A 16393-nucleotide genomic window follows, 5' to 3' on the forward strand; every position below is an offset into this window, starting at 1 on the left:
TCATCGCCACCCAGGACTATAAGCAAACACTGCCCTCTTGTGCATCAAACAGTGCAGATGTCAGCATGGAGATGGTTTCCACCCACTCCCCATAGATGGCTTGCAACTGTACAGCTACCTCTCTGGGGCCTGGAAATGTATCAGGGAAAGGATGACACACATCTGTCACCAGGGTGCTTGTTAAAATGTCCCCAGGTTGCCTTCCAGAACAGATTTTGAGATATGAGGAACAGGGGAAGATTCAGCAGAAGAAATCAAAACCAAAAATAACTGATTCTTATCTTTCCTAGAAAATATTCATTCCTCAAAAAGAAACTTTATTGGTTACCATGGAAAGTTTCTTATTATGAATTTCTAAAAACTTTTAGAAGCAACTAATGAATCTACAAGAACAAGTATACAGTGCTTATTTTTATCTAGGAAATACTTGCTAAGAAAAGAGATTCCATTTGTTTCTAGAGTGAAGAAAAAAAAGACAAGGGAAACCCAGCTTGCCCTTTCTCAGAGGAATCCTCTAAAGCTCAGTAATACATCCCTCTTCTTTCTGAAGAGCCCCTACCTAGGAGGATTACCTGCAAACATTCTCCCCTCCAACCTAGGGACAGGGCTCTGTCCCCTAAAGACCAGAATGGCACCTCACAAGAGCCTTAAGGAATATAACCTTATTAAAGAACTTGAGAAATTCAAAGGCATAAAAATATTCACTCAAGTCTGAGGCTAGGCCAGGCCAAGCCTGGCCTGCTTGGAAAGAACCTCTAGGGTAAGGCCTTGGTCTTCACTAAGTCTCCAGCTCAAGTTCTGAACTACAAACCATCTAAATGTCACACCTGCTCCTCCACCCTTCTGGGCACAATCCAGACTGGACCATAATGTCATGCCAAACTCACTTCTGGGGAAGAATCGAGGCAAAATTTTCCCCCAATGCCTTCAACCCAGTGGGAAGCTCAGAAGTAAAAGGAATGAAGAAAAAAAGTAGCAAGGTGTGCTCCATGGACTTTGATCACTAGTCAGGAGGTAGGTTGGGTGCCAGTGACTTCAGCTACTTAACTTACCATTTCTGATGTCTAGGGCTTGGTACAGTGGTTCAGGAATATAACCTGAACCTCTGCCTGACTGAGAATCATAAGCAGTCAATGCGCTAATATTAAATGACTAAACACAGCTACAGAGCAGTGAAAACTCTGGTTCACTGTATGCCAAGATTACCTGCCAGCCCTTTCTTCACTTCAGCCCTTCCCTTGACTATGGAAAATAAATGAGTGCAGTACCAAAAGCCTACAATACTATGGATAGAAGACCAACAGAATGGTCATGCTGAGACCAGACACCTCCAGAGGATGGGTGTCTTCCTCCCTCTTGTTCTCTGTCCTCATATCAGAACGAAAAGGCATGCAGTTGCTTTCTCCTCCAGCAAAATCGAGTGATGTAGGGTCCAAATATAACAGCCCCATACCAGGTCTCTTTGTAAAACCATCTCTGATACATTCAGCCAGACTGACCCTCTTAGTTGTAGAACAACCTAATCTGTCTCCTGTCTCAAAACTCTCATATGTGCTACTCCCTCCCAACACTTCAGTCACCAGCTCCTGTTTCTCCTTCAGATTTTATCATAGACTTAATTTCCTCAGAAAGGCCTTCTCTAGCCTCCAAACTATATTCTCCACATCTATTCATCCCTCTCTGCACATCCTGTATTGTCCTTCTCATAGCACCATCACAATCTATAATTCTGTAAATTTCTGCTTATTTCTGTAATGTCTGCCCCCACACTACTAGAAGTGAGGTACATAAAAGCAGGAACCACTGCTGCCCTGCTCACCAATATAAGCTCAACTCTTAGCATATAGTAAGTTGCTTGGAATTTCTTGACTGAATTAATGTAATGAAACACCTTTACTTCTACAATGTCTAATCTTAAAGAAAAAGGTCACCTAGCCAAATCTTTAGGGCACTAAGAATCTGGGGAGAAGAAATGAAATAAAGCCAAGGAGCCAGGCCAGGTGCTCAAACAGCCCCCCACCGAATGCAAAGAGTGAATAACAAAACAAACAAGGACCTGCCTAGAGAATGATTGCAGTTGTTGAGCACCCAAGACGTCAACCCCAAAGCCCACAGAGGCTTATAACTGTGATGCCATATGTTTTTCAGGTGTCTTTGGGTTTTTCTTTGAGAAAACACATGAAGAACTAAATCATGGGTGAAACTAGCTAGCTGATGGAGGTGAGCCAGAACCTAAGAGCAAGACAACAGGAACAGCATCATATCTCCACCCTCTTTCTTCTGGAAGCCTCCTCTCTTTCCCCAGCAGATTTATTTTCATAATGGTAAACAAATCCCAAGTTCAAGTCTGGCCTCCCAAGTTCATAAGAACGTGGCACTCCAGAAAATTTACATTTGGAAGGGACTCTAGGCCCAAAGCTTGACCATCAGAGACAGGAACCTCTTTTTGTCATGCTGTCAAACAAGACCTGGAGAGAGCAGGGGGTCACCCACTAGACAGCAAATATGACCAATGTATTTCTGGAGGGCCTCCACTTCCTTTACCTTCATAGACTATTTGTAGAACAACCACTAGCACCAGTCACAGGCTTGCATTATGCTCATTTCCCTGACCCCAAGCTCTGGGGCAAGTTTAAAAGTCCTCGTCCTGTCTCAGAATCAGGTCTGAATTAATACCCTTCCTCAAAAGAACTCTAGTAGCAAAGTGAAAACAGACACACTAGACAATGCCCTTTGAAAGCCCCAGCAGGGAAGGCTGGTGACAATGCAGCCCCTGACTCTGAAAGAAACCTTAAGGTTAAAGGTTCACAGAGGCAGAAGAATTACCAAAGAACAAGTTTGTTCAAATTTCCTTTAGCAGATTTAAACAACCAGGGTCAATCTGAGGATTGCCGGCAAAAACCTATGAGAAAACTCAATCCCTTTGAACTATGCAGAGAAAGGAAAATATACGGTCTGGGAGGGATCTATGTTATAGCTTTTTAAAATGTTCTTGAGAAAGTCACTCCTCTTAATTCAAAATCAGTCCGCTGAAGGATGTTTGAAAACTGCTTCTCTACAACAGAGCTTCTAGGCCCTCAGCGTGTGAGGTGAGTTGGGTTGTGGTTGCCTGTTCCAGGCATTGGTGTGCTGACCCTCTGTGGGCCATGAAATTAACCATCAGCCCAGCAGAAATCTGCTCTGAGTTAAATTACTTTGCTACACAAAGTGGCCTGAAAATGAAATATGAGGATTGAATTTCCACTGAAAGATTAACTCATCTAACCTCAAGGCAGACTTCCTCCACTGTGAACTCTGTGTGGCCAGTGGTTTAAAGTACCACAGGAGGGTGGGTAATTGCTGTAGGCAGTGGAAAATTACTTATTCATTCATTCATTCACTCATTCATTCACCCATGTATGCATGTACCAAACATTTACTCTATGCCCCACCCTGTCCTGGGCCCTTAAAGATGGAGTTGAATGATAATGGGTCCCTGCCCTCAAGCAGATCAAGTCCAGTGGAAAACAAATCCAGTAAAAGGAAAATGACAACAGATGGGGAGAAAATGAGATCCTAGGGTATGCAGAGGATGTTATAGGCCTCAAACAAGGGTTACCTAATCCAAGCTGTGGAGGGCCAACAGTGAGGCTTCCCAGAAAAGTCCATGTAGCCAGAAGCATCTGTCCAGAGATCTGCAAGTAGTATATTAAGCTTGGAGTCCAGAGAGAGAGACAGACAGAGAGATAGAAACAGAGACAGACAAACACAGACACATCCAGAAGGGCTTTGTCAACCACACTGAGGAGTTTGGCATTTATGCCAACAGAGAACAACTGAAAATTTGTAAATAAGAAAGAAAAATAATTACATTTGCAATTTAGGAAGAGTTCCTAGCTACATAGGAGAAGGTAGTTTTTAAGAAGGGGCTGAAATCAGAGACTGTGAAGGAATGTCTTATGCATCTAGTCAGGAGCTAAAGGAGGCCCCCCTAATGACGCAGCTATAGTTATGGAGACACTGAACAGGTTAGAGGACATGCAGAAGGGACAAGACCTGGTAACTGATTCATATGAAAGCAAAGAAGGAGGGCATGCTGAGGATCATATCAAAGGTTGTGCTTTGGGAGAACGGAGATATCATTTCACTGGGAAGGTGAGGAAATAAAGAGGGTGGTTTTACAGATATGGAGTCTGAGAGCCTATGGTGTTCCCTGGTAGGGACACCAGCCCAATAAGCAGTTAAATACTAAGGTCTAAAACCACCTGTTCATTCTTAAATTAAATAAAATTAAAATTTCAGTTCCTTAGTTGCACTAGCCACAGAGCAAGTGCTCAATAGCCCCAGTGGTTAACAGCTACCATGTTGGACTATGCCACCACATAACATTCCCATCATCATAGAAAAATCTGTTGGAAAGTGCGGATCGAGCCCCTGCAGAGATTTTTTTAAACACTGTCAGCCCTCTCTTAGCCATGGGGAAAGCTAATGGCAAACAATGTGCTGGCAAAAACCAGCTTTCCTTCCCAATCTTTTCTTGGTTGACTTCTCTGTGGACATCAAATAACAAGTGTTCGAAAAATGGAATCTGCCTTATGTAACATCTTTTTTGTCTAGAGCGTAAGTTCTGAGGATGATCTCTGAATGGGCCCTGGATCATTTTAGAGGATAGAGAACACTGAGTACTTATGCACGCAAATACAAGGGTCTTTGGTGCTTATGGCATAAGGCCTGAAATTCACCTGCAAATGGCCATGAATAAAGGGATTTTTATAAAAGTGCCACACTGGGAAGGCAGAGCTCTAGCCTTGGTGTCAGATGACCAAGGACAAGCCACTGACCCTGCCAGAGCTTTAAGCAACCCAAATAAATCTATGGTAAAAGATGAAGCCACAAGGCCAGGCAGGGCAGGTTTCTGAGGCCAAGCAGGTCAATGCTAATAATTCCAAGCACTAATTTTTTTTAAAAGCCAGGTTTATCTTTCAGTAGCACCTGTGCAAATAAATATCCTCAGGAAGCAGGTTAGAGATAAAGGAAATTATTTTAGTCTTCCCCCAAGACAAGAGAGGCATCATCATAACGAGAGATACAGAAAGAGGGAAAGTCAACTCTCTCAACAGCAAAACTTGTTTCTTCTCCTGCCAAGAGAGGATAACTGTATTAACTATGTCCTTCCCACTCCCTCCCCATCCAATCAAGGCCACTTCAAAGCAGCAGGAGCCTAATCACATAGCACAAGAAAATAAAAGAACCAATTAACAAAAAAACAACTCAAATAATCCAGGGGAGAATGGAAGAAGAAATCTCTATTTTTTTACTGTTGTTCAAGTATAGTTGTCTCCACTTCCACTCCACCATGCCTCCCACCCCACCCATCCCCACCTCTCACCCTCAAACTTACCCCCTTGACAAAGTGACTCATCCATAAACTGTTCCTCAGTGAGCTTGGGGCTAGGTTGGAGACTGGCTCCTGGCCAAATCAGGTCCTCAGAAATCAGACTGGGTTAAACACCTGCTCCATTACTGGACTTTGGAGTCCCGTTTTTACAAGCTATGCAATATAGAGGAGAAACACCATCCTCAGGACCTGGCTTGGAGGGTGTAGTTAGATGATAAAGGGTCTAGAAGAGTGTCCAGAAGACATTAGTGGTTCCCAAAACATTGATTCCCCTCATACCTCCTTAGTGGCAAACGTCTCTTCAGCCTTTGATCATCCTCCCATATCCACACCCCAGAGCCAAACTTTCCATCCTGATGGTGCCCTTCTGCCAGTGGTGTCCCTCTCCCTCTTCTTCTCCCTCTTCCAGCAGATCTGAAACTTATAGTAGCAATGGAGAAAGGGATGTCCAGCCTTCAGAACACTTGTCACATGCCCTCTTCTCAGGCTCTTCAAAAGCCACCAGAAAAGATCTCCCAGCTTAAAATCCACCCACCACACACACAAGAGACTCTCCAAGCTCCTGAGCTCTTGGCCATACCTACCTCTGCAGCTCGCTCACACCTTGATGGTTCTTCTGTGAACTTCCCATTCCAGCTCTTGCTTCATCTCTGTTCTTTGTCTACTCCAAGTCCTCTGGCTGCAAAGCATCCTATCTTCTCACTAGCAAAATCTCAACCATCCTTCAAAGTCAATAAGACAGCCCCTCCTTCTCACTCACCTCATGACTGATACCCCAGCTTTACCACCTTTTACTTCCCCCACACTTGAAAGTGGCAACTACTGACTGTTCCTCTTCTTTGGCCAAGTATACTCTCATACTGCTGACCACTTGGGTCAGCTGTGCCCTTTCTTTTTTTCTGCCAGGAAACCTCTAGTTCACCCTTCTAGGGCATGCACATTTTATGTTCCTTTTCATAAACCCCTTAAAACTCAGCATCTTATCTTAACTGGCTGTTGGTGCTGCCCCTGTTCTTCCCTCGCCTTGGGATTGGAGGCTCCTTGAACATAGGCACATACCCACATGCCCTCACTTACAAAAAAAATACACAATATAGGTTTGCAGAAATTCTGAATAAGTGGTGAATACAAGCCCAAGTATCTCCAGGACCCAGATAAGTAACAGAAAGAGACACTCTGAAGAGCACATACCCCTTCTGTTCAGCCTCACGCCATACTAAAGCATGGCTCCATGGACATGAGAGTCTCCTTGTTTCCAGACAAGCCAGGAATCTTGATTGTAATATGGGATCTCCTGATTTTTAAATGCTGGTGACGAGTTTTTTAATTTTTTAAAACTGTTGTATGGACCATTAAAACATATCTGCAGGCCAGACCCTGGTCAAGGCTCTAATGTGGGATGAGATCCTACCAAGGAAAGAACAGTAAGGTGATCCATCTTCTGCCAGGCACTAAGGACAGAAAGGACCCTAACAGGCCTTCCAGAAACAAGGAAATGGCACTTGCTACAAACCTACCACACCCCAAATAATGTGTTAGGCACATTTAATCCTCTCAATATTTATTCATTTATTTAATTCAACTCAACTCAATTATTTGTTTAACTCAAATATTATTGAGTAAAGATAATCCACAGAATGAGAGAAAATATTTGCAAATCATATATCAAATAAGGGATGGTATCCAAAGTATATAAAGAATTCTTACAATTCATTAATAAAAAGCCAAATAACCCAATTAAAATAGGGTGAAGAATCTGAACAGAGAGTTCTCTAAAGATATACAAATGGCAACAAGCACATGAAAACATGTTAAGTATCACTAACCACCAGGGAAATGAAATGAAAATACACTGAGATACTCACACCCACTATGATGGCTATAATCCAAAAGACAAACTGATAACAAGTGTTGGTGAGGATGTGGAGAAATTAGAATGCTAATGCATTGCTGGTGGGAAAGTACAATAAAATGGTGCAGCTGCTGTGGAAAACAGTCTGGTAGTTTCTCAAGAAGTAGAAATAAAGTTACCCTATGAGCCAGCAATTACACTCCTAGGTCCATATCCAAGAGAATGAAAGCATAGGTCCACACAAAGACTTGTACACCAATGTTCCTGGCAGGATTATTTATAATGCTAAAACGTGAAAATAATCCAGATGTCCTTCAACTGATGAATGAATTAAAAAACAAAAAAGTGATCTATACATATAATGGGATACTATTCAGCCCTAAAAAGGAATGAAGTTCAGCTGGGGTAAGGGGAATGGGGAGTTACTGTTTACTGGGTATAGTTTCAGTTTCGTAAGATGAAAAGAGTTCTGGAAATGGATATCACTGAACTATAAATATAAAAATGGTTAATCACTCCAGCCAAGATGGAGGCATAGGTAAACACACTGTGCCTCCTTGCACAACCAAAATAAGGACAACAACAATTTAGAAACAAGATAACAACCAGAACTGACAGAAAATTGAACTGTATGGAAGTCGGACAACCAAGGAGTTAAAATAGACACACCAGACCAGTAGGAAGGGTGGAGTCGGAAAGCCAGGCAGAGGAGTTGAGGCAGGAAAAGTGGTGGCACCGGGCCATAAGGCATCCCGGGTGCACAAGACCCCAGTGGGTGGACTCTAGGTGCGCAGGTGGCTGCTGACAGATGCTGGGTGTGGAGTAACAACAGGCACACCCAGCGAGGTCACGATTATGAAGCGAGACACTGTGCGCTAGGCGGCTGGCTGACCGGGCGGTCTCACATTCGCATGCACAGATAAACCAGGTGAAATTGGGCCTTGAGACAGACCAGGCAATCCAGGGTCCCAGCGATGGGAAATACAGCCTCGGGACACTGATTGAAAACACCTGTGGGGGTTGAGGTGCAGGGAGAGACTCAAGCCTCACAGAAGAGTTTGTTGGAGAGACCCACAGGGTCCTGGAACATGCACAAGTCCACCCACATGGGAATCAGCACCAGAAAGGCACAGTTTGCTTGGGGGAAGCGGCAGAAGTGACTGAAATCTGACAGAGAGTGGAGCAAACGCTATTGTTCCCTCTTGGACCCTGCCACCACATACAGTGTCACAACCCAGCAACTGGGTTGCCCCGCCCAGTTCAAAGCATTAGTGATCAGGATGCTCACAGAATTAGTTGAATTTGGTTGAAAACTAAATGAAAAAATGAAGGCTATGCTAAGTGAAATGAAGGAAAATGCACAGGGAACCAACAGTGTTGGAAAGAAAACTGGGACTCAAATCAATGGAGTGGACCACAGGAAGAAATAAACAACCAAACAGAAAAGAATGAAGAAACAAGAATTCAAAAAAATCAGGAGAGGAGTAGGACTTCCGGCAAGATGGAGGCATAGGTGGACGCACCGTACCTCCACACACAACCAAGATTAGAACAACAACAATTTAGAGGCAGAATAACACCCAGAACTGACAGAGAATTTATCTGAATGGAAGTCGGACAGCGAAGAAGCTGAAGTAGACCCGTTCATCCAGACCGGTAGGAGGGGTGGAGAGGAGCAGCCGGGGGCCAGGAAAACAGGGAGAACTGGGCGCATAAGGCAAGCGGGAGCGAGTAAGGCATCTGGGGCGCACAGGATCGCAACGGGTGGACCCTGAGTACCCAGCGGCAGCTAGCGGACCCAGTGAGGTGGCGATTGTGGACCAGGGCAGAGAGCACAACCCAGGATCCCAGAGAAGGGACTGAGGTCCCAGGACAACAGAGCTACCGCCATTGTTCCCTCCTGCCCCCACCCCCACATACAACGTCACAATCTAGCGACTGGGGTGCCCAGCCGCGGTGAACACCTAAGGTTCCGCCCCTCACCGTAACAGGAACGACTAGACCAAAACAAAAAAAAAAAAAAGAGAGAGAGAGACATGTCTCAAACAGAAGGACAGATCAATGCCCCAGGACTCATCCTTTTGAGTGACCAAGAGATAGCCAGTCTATCAGATGCACAGTTCAAAACACTGGTGATCAGGAAGCTCACAGAATTGCTTAATTTTGGGCACAAATTTGATGAAAGAATGCAAGTTACCATAAAAGAGATGAAGGAAGATGCATGAAGAACCAATAGTGATGGGAAGGAAACTGGGACTCAAAACAATAGAGTAGACCAGAAGGAAGAAAAAAACAACCAAACAGGAAAGAATGGAGAAATAAGAATTCAAAAAAACGAGGAGAAGCTTAGGAACCTCCAGGATATCTTTAAACGTTCCAACATCTGAATTATAGGGGTACCAGAAGGGGAAGAGGAAAAGCAACAGATTGAACACGTATTTGAACAAATAATAAAGGAGAACTTCACCATTCTGGCAAAGGAAATAGACTTCCAGGAAATCCAGGAAGCTCATAGGGCCCCAAAGAAGTTGGACCCAAGAAGAAGCACACCAAGGTACATCATCATTACATTAGCCAAGGTAAAAATGAAGGAGAGAATCCTAGAAACAGCAAGAGAGAAGGGGACAGTAACCTAAAAGGAGTTCCCATCAGACTGTCAGCTGATTTCTCAAACGAGACCTTACAGGCAAGAAGGGGCTGCAAAGAAGTATTCCAAGTCATGAAAGACAAGGACCTATATCCCAGATTACTCTATCCAGCAAAGCTTTCATTTAGAATGGAAGGGCAGATAAAGTGCTTCTCAATAAGGTCAAGGTAAAGGAGTTCATCATCACCAAGCCCTTATTATATGAAATGTTAAAGGGACTTATCTAAGAAAAGAAGATACAGAAAAAACATGTATAGTAAAAGGATAGCAAATGCACAATTATTAACAACCACACCTAAAGCAAAACCAAAAGAAACTAAGCAAACAACTAGAACAGGAACAGAACCACAGAAATGGAGATCACATGGAGGGTTAGCAACAGGGGAGTGGGAGGAGGAGAGAGGGGGAAAAGGTACAGAGAATAAGTAGCACAGATTGTAGGTTGAAAATAGATAGGGGGAGGGCACGAATATTATGGGAAATGTAGAAGCTACAGAACTTATAAGTATGACACATGGACACGACTAAAGGGGGGGATATGGGTGGGAGAGGGTGTACAGGGTAGAGGGGAGTGAAGGGGGAAAAATGGGACAACTGTAATAGCATAATCAATAAAATATATTTTTAAAAAATGAGGAAAGGCTTAGGAACCTCCAGGACATCTTTCAACATTCCAACACCCAAATTATAGGCATACCAGAAGGGGAAGGGGAAGAGTAACAAGTGGAAAAGTTATTTGAACAAATAATAAAGGAGAACTTCCCCAATCTGTCAAAGGAAATAGACTTCCAGGAAGTCTAGGAAGCTCAGAGAGTCCCAAAGAAGTTGGATTCAAGGAGGGACACACCAAGGCACATCATAATTACATTGCCCAAGATTAAAATGAAGGAGAGAATCCTAGAAGCAGCAAGAGATAAGGGGACAGTAACCTAAAAAGGAGTTCCCATCAAGCTGTCCGCTGATTTCTCAAAAGAGACTTTACAGGCAAGAAGGGGCTGCAAAGAAGTATTCCAAGTCATGAAAGGCAAGGACCTATATCCAAGATTGCTCTATCCAGCAAAGCTTTCATTTAGAATGGAAGGGCAAATAAAGTGTTTCTCAGATAAGGTCAAGTTAAAGGAGTTCATCATCACCAAGCCCTTATTTTATGAAATGTTAAAGGGACTTATCTAAGAAAAAGAAGATGGTCAAAACTATGAACAATAAAATGACAGCAAACACACAATTATTAACAACCACACCTAAAACAAAAACAAAAACAAAAACAAAACAAACTAAGCAAACAACTAGAAGAGGAACAGAACCACAGAAATGGAGATCACATGGAGGGTTAGCAACAGGGGAGTGGGAGGAGGAGAGAGGGGAAAAGGTACAGAGAATAAATAGCATAGATGGTGGGTAGAAAATAGACAGGGGGAGGGCAAGAATAGTATGGGAAATGTAGAAGCTAAAGAACTTATGACACCTGGACATGAACTAAAGGGGGGGAATGTGGGTGGGAGAGGGTGTGTAGATGGAGGGGAATGAAGGGGGGGAATGGGACAGATGTAACAGCATAATCAATAAAATATATTTTTTAAAAATGCTTAATTAAGATGGTAAATTTAATGTAATGTGTTCTTTACCACAATTAAATATAAAAATAGACTTTGAAAACTGAAGGAAAGTATAAATCATGCTACAATATGGATGAACCTTGAAAGCATTACATTAAGTAAAAGAAGCGAGACACAAAAGACCACATACTGTATAATTCAATTTACAATACATGAAATGTCCAGAAAAGGCAAATCTATATAAAGACATTAAGTAGATTAGTGTTCACTTAGGTCTAGGGGAGAGAAGAATGGAGAGTGACTGCTAATGGAGATGGGGTTTCTTTTTTTAGTGATGAAAAAACTCTCATATTGTACAATAGCTACACAACTCTAAATATTCAGGGGAAGGCAAAAGTAAATTCACAGTTGTGAGTACATGAAACACAGAGGTTTTTTTGTATTACTATTTAATTATTGCATTATATATTTGTATTATTAGGCTTATTATTATTGTTGTTATTTCATATCCTTACTTATGATTTAACTTTTAGGTAATGATGGCTGGTAATTTAACAAACAACTGTAAAACCACTTTTCCTCACCCCTGTACTGAAAACCACTGAAGTGTACACTTGAAATAGATGAATTTATGGAATGTGAATTACATCTCGATAAAAGTGTTTTAAAACATTATTGAATATCTACTATGTGTCTGGCCCACAGAGTGATTCATACATCTCTGTCCCTGTAATGCCCCCTGTGAGGCTAATGGGAACAACAAGTGGAAGCCAGATAGGCAGAAGATGGCAGGGAGGTAGGTGGGAGCTGAACCCACTGACTCGTGCACCCAACTGGGACACCTAGCTGATCTTCTGAAGACAGAGTGAACAGTTAACAGAATCCCAGCTTATATGAAGTTTGGAAGCCCTACATTACGGAGGATGTTTAAAAGCACATGCCCCTGATCACATACAACATAAGGTGGGAGTTGTGAATACCAGTAAATCTGCTGTAGGAAAGAACTCACCAACAAAGTAGCCACCAACAAATAAAACCAAGTACAACAAGGGAGACCACACAAACATAAGAAAGGGCAGCCCTAGAGCATCCAGACAAACACATCAAAGGGATCAAACCACTGAGTCCCACAGAACTCCTACCACAGAAGTTCACCAGATAAAGACAGCTAGCAAAGCAGAGCATCGGGAATTGCAGGGAAAAAAACAAAGACTCACTTAAAATGGGGAGACAAAGAAAGAACCTGCAATCAAAAGGAATGGAAGAATCCCCAGAAAAACGGCTAAATGAAATTGAGGCAAGCAAACTATCAGATACAGAATTCAAAAGAATGCTTAAAAGGATGCTCAAGAAACAAACAGACATCGACAAGAAACTGAGTGAGAACTATAACAGTATGAAAAAGGACACTGAAATTATAAACGAGAACCAGGAAGAAATGAAGAATACAATTTCTGAAACAAAAAACACACTAAAAGGAATTGCAAGCAGGTTGGATGAAGCAGAGGACTGAATTAGTAAGCTGGAAGACAAAGTAGACAGAAATGCCCAGGTAAAGAAGATACATGAAAAAACAAAAAACTAAAAAAAATACGAAGACAGCCTAAGTAAACCACAAGACAACATGAAATGCAACAACATTCGAATGATAGGAATATTGGAAAGAGAAGAAAAAGAGTGAAGGATAGAAACCCTGTTTAAAAAAAATAATGACAGAAAACTTTCCTAGTTTGGAGAGGGGAAAAACCATACAAGGTCAGGAAGCACAGAGGGTCACAATCAAGATGAACCTAAAGAGGCTCACTCTAAGACACAGCATAATTAAAATGTCAAGTTTTAAAGACACAGAGAGAATCTTAAAAGCAGCAAGGGAGAAACAAGAAGTAACATTTAAAGAAGCTCCAATAGGCCAGCAGCTGATTTCTCAACAGAAATACTACAAGCCAGGAAGGAATGGCAAGAAATATTCCAAGTAATTAAAAGCAAAGCCTGCAACCAAGACTACTCTACTCAGCAAGGGTGTCAATTATAATGGAAGGTGAAATAATGGCATTCCAAGACAAAAGACAGTTGAAAGAATACACCACAACCAAACCAGCACTGCAAGATATGCTAAAGGAACTGCTTTAGAAAAAGGAAGGAAAAGGCTGAGAGAAAGAGAGAGAAGAACACAGGTAAAAGGTGGAAAAAATTAATTAGTACCTGTCAATAATAACCTTAAATGTTAATGGATTAAATGCTCCAATCGAAAGGCATAGGGTAGCTGAATGGATAAGAAAACATGACCCGCACATATGTTGCCTACCAGATACCCACCTCAAAACAAAAGACCTACACAGACTGAAAGTGAGGGGTTGTAAATAAATATTTCAAACAAATGGACAGGAAAGAAAAGCTGGGGTAGCAATACTTATATCAGACAAAATAGACTTCAAAACAAAAGCTAAAAAAGGGACACTGAAGGACACTTCATAATCCTCAAGGGAAGAATCCATCAACAAGACATAAATATTGTAAACACATAGCTCCCAACATAGGAGCACCCAAATACATAAGAAAATCTTGGAGGACTTCAACAAAGATATAGAAAGCAACACACTTATAGTATGGGATTTTTAACACCCCACTGTCAAAAATAGATCTTCCAAACAAAATATCAACAAGGATATTACAGCATTGAATAATCCTCTAGACTGAATGGATTTAAATGATATATATAGAACCTTTCATCCCTAAGAAGCAAAATACACATTCTTTTCAAACACATATGAAACATTTTTAAAGACAGACCACATGATAGGACACAAAACAAACCTCAACAAATTCAAGAAAATGGAAATCATAGCAAGCATTTTGTCAGACAACAAGGGTCTGAAACTAGAAACCAACCTCAAAGAAAAAACCCCAAAATACTCAAACTCATGGATATTGAATAGCATGCTATTAAACAATGAATGGGTTAAGGAAGAGATCAAGGAAGAAATCAAAACCCCTCTAGAAACAAATGGAAATGAACACACAGCAGACCAACACTTATGGGACACGTAATGGCAGTCCTGAGAGGGAAGTTCATAGCGATACAGGCCTACCTAAAAAAGATAGAAACATTTCAAATAAACAGCCTAACCCTACATCTACAAAAACTGGAGGAACAACAACAAACAAAGCCAAGAGCAAGTAGAAGGAAGGAAATAATCAAGGCCAGAGCAGAATTAAACAACAGAGACACTAAAAGAACACTCTGAGAATCAATAAATCTAGGAGCTGGTTCTTTGAAAAGATAAACAAAACTGAGAAGCCTTCAAGCAGACTCATCAAGAAAAAGAGAAGACCTAAATAAACAAAATTAGAAATCAAAGAGGAGAGATTACAACTGAAACCACAGAAATACAATGAATTGTAAGAAATTATTACAAACAACTATATGCCAAGAAATTTGAAAACCAGAGTGAAATGGAATAATTTCTAGAAAAATATAATCTCCCAAAATGACATAAAGAAGGAACAGAAAGCCTGAGTAGGCCAATAACTGCTGATGAAATCGAAGCAGTAATCAAAAAACTCCCAGCACACAAAAGCCCTGGAAGAGATTGTTTCACAGGAGAATTTTACAAAACGCTTAAGGAAGAGCTAATTCCTATCCTTCTCAGTCTATTCCCAAAAAATCCAAGACAAAAGACTCTCTCAAACTCTTTTTATGAACACAGTATCATCATAATCCCAAACCCAGATAAAGACACAACAAAGAAAGAAAACTACAGGCCAATTTCGCTGATGAACATAGACACTAAAATCCTCAACAAATTATTGGCAAACTGCATCCAACAATACATTAAAAAGATCATACACCATGATCAAGTGGGGTTCATTCCAGGGATGCAAAGATGGTACAATATTCATAAATCAATAAACAATATATCACATAAACAAAAGGAAAGACAAAATCACATGATCATATCAATAGATGCAGGAAAAGCATTCAATAAGGTACAGCACCCATTTATGATAAAAACACTCAGCAAAGTGGGAATAGAGGGAGCATTCCTCAACATAATAAAGGCCATGTATGAAGACCTACAGCCAACATCATGCTCAATGGGCAAAAAGTAAAAGCTTTCCCACTAAGATCAGGAACAAGACAAGGATGTCTGCTTTCACCACTTCAATTCAATGTAGTATTGGAAGTTCTTGCCACGGCAATCAGACAAGAAAAAGAAAAAAAAAAGCATCCAAATTGGAAAGGAGAAAGTAAAACTGTCACTGTTTGCAGATGATATGATAGTCTACACAGAAAATCCTACAGACTACACCAAAAAACACTCAACCTAATAAGTGAATTTGGCAAAACAGCAGGATTCAAAGTCAATATGCAGAAATCGAAGGCATTTTTATACACCAACTCAGAATCAGAAATCAGGAAAAAATCCCACTTGCTATAGCAACAAGAAAAATAATGTACCTAGGAATAAACCTTACCAAGAAGGTGAAAGACCTGTACTCAGAAAACTACACAACACTGATTAAAGAAAGGAAGACACAAATAAATAAAAGCATATACTGTGTTCATGGAATGCAAGAATTAACATCATTTAAATGTCCATATTACCCAAAGCAATTTATAGATTTAACACAATCCCTATTAAAATACCAATGACATATTGAACAGATACAGAAGAAACATTTCAAAAATTTATATGGAACTGTAAACAACCCTGAATAGCCATGGCAATTTTGAGAAAGAAGAACAAAGTAGGAGGGATCGTAATACCTGATATCAAACTATATTACAAGGCCATTGTAATCAAAACAGCCTGGTACTGGCATAAGAACAGACACATAGAGCAATGGAACAGAACAGAGAGCCCAGAAATAAACCCAAGTCCCTATGGTCAATTAATATTTGACAAAGGGGGAAGAAGCATAAAATGGAGTACAAATAGCCTCTTCAACAAATGATTTTG

At 41.1% G+C, this 16393-nt stretch overlaps 1 protein-coding gene across 1 annotated transcript in view; it reads right to left on the reverse strand.

Annotated features, from left to right (window-relative positions):
• EEFSEC (eukaryotic elongation factor, selenocysteine-tRNA specific) overlaps positions 1–16393 on the reverse strand; it is a 337743-nt gene that overhangs the window by 309772 nt on the left and 11578 nt on the right. The window lies entirely within an intron of this gene.

The sequence above is a fragment of the Phyllostomus hastatus genome, unplaced genomic scaffold (assembly GCF_019186645.2).
Source record: "Phyllostomus hastatus isolate PE091 unplaced genomic scaffold, TTU_PhHast_1.1 phas_contig_80, whole genome shotgun sequence".
NCBI classification, from domain to species: domain Eukaryota; kingdom Metazoa; phylum Chordata; class Mammalia; order Chiroptera; family Phyllostomidae; genus Phyllostomus; species Phyllostomus hastatus.